At 44.5% G+C, this 7399-nt stretch overlaps 1 protein-coding gene across 4 annotated transcripts in view; it reads left to right on the top strand.

The window, feature by feature from the left end:
• The first annotated feature begins 3207 nt into the window (after positions 1–3207).
• The window catches only part of mios (missing oocyte, meiosis regulator, homolog (Drosophila)), a 45952-nt gene continuing 41760 nt past the window's right edge, over positions 3208–7399 (top strand). Inside the window, exons 1-2 of one of the 4 annotated variants that reach the window (XM_080207699.1) lie at positions 3233–3287; positions 5262–5364. The gene's annotated coding sequence lies outside the window, so the exon portion shown is untranslated. Of the gene's footprint in view, positions 3292–5261; positions 5365–5413; positions 5433–7399 lie in introns of those variants that run through there. The other 3 variants (XM_080207688.1, XM_080207718.1, XM_080207709.1) reach the window with 3 other exon arrangements.

Genomic DNA, 7399 nt, shown 5'->3' with positions numbered 1-7399 from the left:
TTTAAAAGACCCCAGTGAGTTCACCTCTATCACCACCGACGGCAGCTGATTCCACTCACTCACCACTCTCTGAGTGAAAAACCTACCCCTAACATCTCCTCTGTACTTGCTTCCCAGCACCTTAAACCTGTGTCCTCTCGTAGCGACCATTTCAGCCCTGGGAAATAGCCTCCGAGAATCCACCCTATCTATTCCTCTCAACTTTTTATAAACCTCTATCAGGTCGCCTCTCAACCTTCGTCTCCCCAGGGAGAAGAGACCTAGCTCCCTCAACCTATCTTCATAAGGCATGCCTCCCAATCTATGATTCTATAATTGAGCTCTGATAAAGGGTCATCCAGACTTGAAACATTGCATCTATTCTCTCTCCACAGATGCTGTCAGACCTGCTGAGATTTTCCAGCACTTTCTGTTTCTGTTTCAGATTCCAGCAGTTTCCAGTTTTTGAGAAACAAGTAAAACTAGCAGTATTATGCAGTAGCAACATGAGTACATGCATTACATACAGTACTACGCAGCAGCAACATGAGTGGTATTCTCCATTAACAGGACACTGCTATCAAGCTATAAAAGATGTTCTGCTGAACACACAAGTGAGCAATGTGGTAAATGAATTTCAGTGCCATTATGACACTAAGAACACAGGCCATTCATTCCAATGATTGGCAGCAGATTGAATCAAACAACATGTCCTTTCGGCTGTTTGCAATGTGCAAAGTATTGATTAAGAACATAAGAAATAGGAGCAGGAGTAGGCCATCTAGCCCTTCGAGCCTGGCCCGCCATTCAATAAGATCATGGCTGATCTGAAGTGGACCAGTTCCACTTTCCCGCTGTCTCCCCATAACCCTTAATTCCCTTGTCTATCAAAAACCTATCATAGAATCCTACAGTGCAGAAGGAGGCCATTCAGCCCATCAAGTCTGCACTGACCACATTCCCACCCAGGCCCTGTCCCTCATAACTGCATGCATTTACCCTAGCTAGTCCCCCTGAGACTAATGGGGAAATATAGCATGGCCAATCCACCTAACCCACCTAAAGTGCCACTAATGTGAACAGACAATATAGCGGTGGTTTAAAAGCATCCGAAGTGTAAGACAGTCTCCTCGATGGATATTAAGAAGATTCAGTCCTCAGGATGCTGCCGAAAGACTCTGGCTGGCAATCTGCTTTTAGTCTAGGTCCAAAGTCACTTGAACCAAAGAGAAGTACTCCTTCTGTCTGATCAGCACCATCTGCCACTGTATATAGAGAATGGCCAATCTGTTAAACACTGAAAATATTTAGGGGAATTACCCACTATTGCTCCTTATATTACGTAGCCCAAAGTTTATTTGAAAATTTAAAAAGCTGTTTTTTTGCTATTGCTATTGCGTGAGATTGTAATTTCTGACCACAGATTCGCAACCAAAATAGAGAATCTATTGTATTAATATTTCCTGGTATTTTGTTTGTTCTCTTGTGAGGGGAGTCAGAGAAAGCGAGGTCTGCTATGAAGACAATTTTGGGAGGGATTTCACAGCCTCACTCGTCCCAGAAAATCACAAACAAGGTCACCAGCCCTTTCCATTTTCTACCCCTTGTCCGCTCTGATTCTTGTGGCATGCGGGGCAGTAAGATTCTGGCCAATATCATGAATCATAGCGAAAACCCGCCATCGATCCAGGACAGGACAGAAAGTTACATTTCTTAAAGTTAAAGTTTACTTATTAGTCACAAGTAAGGCTTACATTAACACTGCAATGAAGTTACAGTGAAAATCCCCTAGTCGCCACACTCCAATGCCTGCTCGGGTACACTGAGGGAGAATTTAGCATGGCCAATGCATCTAACCAGCATGTCTTTCTGAGTGTAGGAGGAAACTGGACCACCCGGAGGAAACCCACAGAGACACAGGGAGAACATGCAGACTCCACACAGGCAGTGACCCAAGCGGGGAATTGAAACCGGGTCCTTGGTACTACGAGACAGCAGTGCTAACCACTGTGCCGCCATTTCTATAGTCTCTTTCATAATATCAGAATTTCACAAAGTTCTTTACACCCAGTGAATTACATTTGAATGGTTAGTCATTGTTGTGATGGCCTTGTAAAGCTTTCAAAAGAAAATGCTTGAAAATATTCTCTTAGAGAGAGAAAAGGGGAGAAAGGACAAAAGAAACATTGAGTGAAGAAATAAAAAAAAGCCAGTTCAAAAAATATGAGAAGTATTATCAATGCAACTTGGTCATCTCCTGCAGCCCATGTGACAAGCAAAGCTTGCTGCTTTTAACCACATTTATGACAGCACAGTTATATGGTGTGTGACTAAAATTCTCATATCTAAGACTAGTGTTGACAGCACTATTCCATATCATTAAACAACTCATATTAGGATATCAGGTTTTTTCCCACTGTTATTTTCTAGGAAATATTCGATTCACTACAATAATGTGAGAAGAACTAAAACTACCTCCATCGCATCACCTGATTCTGCTCCCACCTGAGCTCATCTGTGCTGAAACTCTCCTCCATGCCTTTGCTACCTCCAGACCGAACTATTCTGTCACACTTCTGCTTGGCCTCCCATAATCTACTCTGCATAAATTCGAGATCATCCAGCACATGTCCAAACCCACACCCAGCCCTGTTCACCCATCACTCCAGCATTCACTGACCTACACTGCCTTCCAATTAAGTAATGCTTTGGTTATAAAATTCCTTGTATTCAAATGCGTCTGTGGCCTTTGCCCCTCCCTTTGACTGCCATCTCCTCCAGCTCTCTACCCGTGACTTAAATATGTTTAGCGAGGTAGCCTCCACCACTTCAACGGGCAGAGAATTCCAGAGATTACCTCATGAGCCCGCCCAATATTAGATATGATTTTGCAACTGTGCAGTATTTTGTTTTTATCTTAGTGGTAACCATTGTGCCACCCTGTCTGCAGGTCATTAAAGCTGGCAGGACAGGTAGAGAGGGCAGTTAATAAAGCATGCAGTATCCTAGACCTTATTAATAGTGGCCATAGATCAAGGAGATCATGATGAATTTTCTGAACTTTGTTTCAACATAAAAAATGTTAAAAGAAATCTGCTTTCTTTACTTGCAGTATTAGCCAATGTTAACAACTGGGTGTCTGTGCCTGCAGCCATCCATCAGCAGGCAAGGGCCTCCCGGCTCCTGATGGCGCGCGGAGCTGGGCGGTTCGCTGACGTCAGGGTCACGTGAATAAACACAACACTCCGCCTGCGTGGTAATGGCGGCCGGCTCAGGCTCGGTGTGAACACTCCGGGGGCCGGCGGCGGGTGAGTGAGTGTCGAGGCTTTGGCCTGCGGCTGGCCGCTGGTTTTCGGGGGGTGGGGAGAGATGGGTGTGAGTGAGTACCAGCCAGAGCAGTGGAGGGGCGGCTGACTGCCAGGATTTAAGCGGCAGTCACCGCCCGCTGGGCTCCAGGCCTCTGCCTGCTCCCTGATCGCAGTGCCGGGGCAGCACCGAGTGTCTCTGATTCTCCTCTACCCAACTCCAACCCAACGGGAAAAGATGTGGCTTCTTTTCCAGATCACGCAGCTGCCAGAGAGTGTAGGAAACTTAACCAATAGTAAAGTGCGGAGAAGAGGACATTCAAAGACTTTCCTTTTTCACCTCATGCAGACCTCTAATAAATGCAGGATTTGTCTGTTGCCGGCTGGTATTTTCAAAGGACCGTACTGTCCTCTTCTCCCACCCCGCCTCCGCGTTATAACGTTGACCACACTTCTTAAAGCTGCTTCGTTGACTGTAAAGCACTTTGCCATGTACGGTTGTCGTGAATAACTCTATATAAAAGCTCAAGAGTTTATTGGGGATGGATAAACTCGCTTAACATTACCACTGTGAATCTCGTTGAATTATACATGGGGATACCCTTTCCAATTGCTGATTCAAACTTAGTTGTTGCAGAGCTGAAAGGCATATTTATTAATGATATCAAAGTCTGATTCATACTAAGCTTGTAGCGTGAAACATATATTGAAGCATTTCTGTGGTTCAGAAGTTCTAACCATGAACCAGCAGAACTTCCTGCAGACCATGTGCAAGATTGAGACTAATCTGTGGCAAAAGGGGAAGTTGTAGGCAGGCAGTACGCTTTAACGGGAGATTCATTAGCAGCTGCTTGAGGGTGTAGTTTGGCATGAATGCCTGCTTCTTTGCATTAGGTCTGCAACCAGGTGTCCCTAGATTGAGCATGCAATGTCTGTCAATATGCTTGAAGCTTTCTGTGACTGGAGGGCATGGGATCAAGAGTGCATTATCAACTCCATGGCATCCTCTGCCAGCATCAACTGGGAGGAATGTTCTAAACCCTTGTTGAGGTAATGGCAGCAGGACTACTGGCCAGAGGAATTCCAGGCCTATTGCCTTGAGGACTATCCTCCACCTCTATCTGGGAACATGCCTTAGCACTGTTGATAATCTAATTTCCCCTAGGACCTGTATTTCAGCACCCCTTAATGCTTGTGGCAAAAATGGCAGGGAGACCTGCAACATTTGGGATTTCTGACTATCAGATATCTGGCCTTTGATCCAGGGGGCACTGAGTTGTTATGTTTTGCCTGTTTGACAAGCTGGCAAGAGCTAGAGGCCAAGGTTGCCAATCCTCAAGTGCTGGCTAGACTTCAGCGTATTGCCCTCAAGGGGTCGAAAGCTGGGCATAAAACAAATTGTGACACACATTCTGTGGAACCAGTTTGCCACTTTGATCATTTCTGCTGGGCTTGTTGCCAAGTTACAGAAGAAGCTCATTGTTGCCTTATGGGACAAAAGTCCAGGTCTGTGCCACAATGGTGAGTCTCCAATTTGGAGATCACTTTAAGCTATCTTAAGTTTGTCTTTATGTCCAGATGTGACTTTGTCTTCAGTCATTGTAGAGATATCTGAACATCCTCCTGGATGGTGTGCATGGCCCCAATTGTTGCGTGTATTTGATAGATTTTAGAAAACAAATGGTTTTTCTGTGGAAGAATGTCATGCAATAATCAGTGTAAAAAATGGATAATTCAATTTGGGAATCCCTAAATCAATGCTAGTATTTAAATTACTGGATTTTGTTTGTCTCTTGAACAGGCTACTTGAGAAGGAAACCCTGATGGGTTAAATGTCTAATTTGTTGAAAACTATCCAGGTTCCCTATCGTTTCCTTTAGCCTTTGTGGAACAAAAAGGGAATTCCAATTATATTGGATTGCAGAATTGTGCTGATGTTCATGTCCAATATCTGAACTTTTTTTTATTCTTTCACAGGGTGTTGGTGTCACTGGTTAAACCAGCATTTCTTGCCCATTCCTACTTTCCTTTGAGAAGGCGGTGGTGAGCCACCTTCTTGAACGGCTGCAGTCCATGTGGTGTAGGTACACCCACATTGCTGTTAGGAAAGGAATTGCAGGATTTTGATCCAGGGACAGTGAAAGAAAGGTGATATAGTTCCAAGTCAGGATGGTGCGTGGCTTGGAGGGGAATTTGCAGATGGTGGTTTTTACGTGCGTATGTGGCCCTTGTCCTTCTGGATGGTAGAAGTCGCAGGTTTGGAATGTGCTGCTAAAGGACCCTTAGTGAGCTCCTGCAATGCATCTTGTAGGTGATACACTTTGTCACTGTACATCGTTGATGGAGAGAGTGAATTTTGAAGGTGAAAAGTGGCATGTCAATCAAGTGGGCTGCTCTGATTGGAAAGATTAAGATGAGCAAAGTGAATTCAGAGAAGGTGAAGATAATGATGAATCCAAATAAATTGCACTGGTTACAAGGAGTTTTAACTTGTGATGAATGTGTTGGTCACAGATTCTGAAGTATGCGGAATAGGTCACTCGGTGATTCAGATAACCTTTTAACCATTGAGGATTGATATGGTTAAAAGAATATAAAAGTGTTTATATTTTACATTTGATGACAACATATCAAGGTAGTTCTATATAAAATAGCTGCAGTAAGAAGTCTCACAACACCAGGTTAAAGTCCAACAGGTTTATTTGGAATCACGAGCTTTCGGAGCTCCACTCACCTGATGAAGGAGCAGCACTCCGAAAGCTTGTGATTCCAAATAAACCTGTTGGATTTTAACCTGGTGTTGTGAGCCATCTTGCTGTGCCCACCCCAGTCCAACACTGGCACCTCCACATCGTAAAATAGTTGGAGTAAGTTGTTTTATAAGAACTGATGTATATTGTCTATTCTGTTGAGTCAGTCTTCTGTGCAAAAGGCCCAAATGGAACGTGAACCAGAGCATTACATGGTAATTATTTCTGGGAAGTCAGTTGATCTGCAGTTTACCCAGTCAGACATTAGTATAAACCTCCCTCAGCAAACCTGAAGTTTCTAGTTGTTACGTTCGACAAGTATTAATAACATCAGGTAATTAGCTTTGAAAACAAGTAAATTAAAGTTAAAAGTTTATTCATTTATTAGTCACAAGGAAGCTTACGTTCACATTGCGATGAAGGTACTGTGAAAAATCCCCTAGTTGCCACACTCCAGCGTCTTTCTGGGTACACTGAGGGAGAATTTAACATGGCCAATTCACAGCTCTCTCCACCCACCCCAACCCCACCAAAAGTAACACAGATAATTTCATTGAATAGATAGGATGCGATGTGCATGCAAAGTTTTATAATATTATAAGAACATAAGAAATAGGAGCAGGAATATGCCATCTAGCCCTTCGAGCCTGCCCCGTCATTCAATAAGATCATGGCTGATCTGTCGTGGCTCAGTTCCACATTCCCGCCCTCTCCCCATAACCCTTAATCCCCTCTCTTATCAAAAACCCATCAACCCGCGTCTTAAAAATATTTAGCGAGGTAGCCTCCACCACTTCAACGGGCAGAGAATTCCAGAGATTCACCACCCTTTGAGTGAAAAAGTTCCTCCTCAACTCCGTTCTAAACCGCCCCCCTTTTATCTTGAGGCTGTGCCCTCTAGTCCTACTGTCTTTTTTGAGGGGGAAGAGTCTCTCCACCTCTATCCTATCCATCCCATTCATCATCTTATACGTCTCAATGAGATCTCCCCTCATTCTTCTAAACTCTAATGAGTACAAGCCTAGTTTATTCAGCCTCTCCTCATAGCTCAACCCCCTCAACTCCGGCATCAGCCTAGCAAACCTCCTCTGCACTCCCTCCAAGGCCAAAATATCCTTGCGTAAGTACGGCGCCCAAAACTGCACACAGTACTCCAGCTGCGGCCTCACCAGTGCCCTATACAGCTGCAGCAAGACCTCCCTACTTTTATATTCAATCCCCCTCGCTATGAAGGCCAGCATCCCATTTGCCTTCCTGATCACCTGCTGCACCTGCAAGCTGGGTTTTTGCGACTCATGCACAAGGACCCCAAGGTCCCTCTGCACCGTCGCCTGCTGCAGTTTTTCGCCACGCAAGTGATAACCC

The sequence above is a fragment of the Carcharhinus amblyrhynchos genome, chromosome 2, assembly GCF_965287045.1.
Source record: "Carcharhinus amblyrhynchos chromosome 2, sCarAmb.v2.hapA, whole genome shotgun sequence".
Lineage (NCBI taxonomy): Eukaryota > Metazoa > Chordata > Chondrichthyes > Carcharhiniformes > Carcharhinidae > Carcharhinus > Carcharhinus amblyrhynchos.
This window is presented reverse-complemented; position numbering and strand designations above follow the sequence as displayed.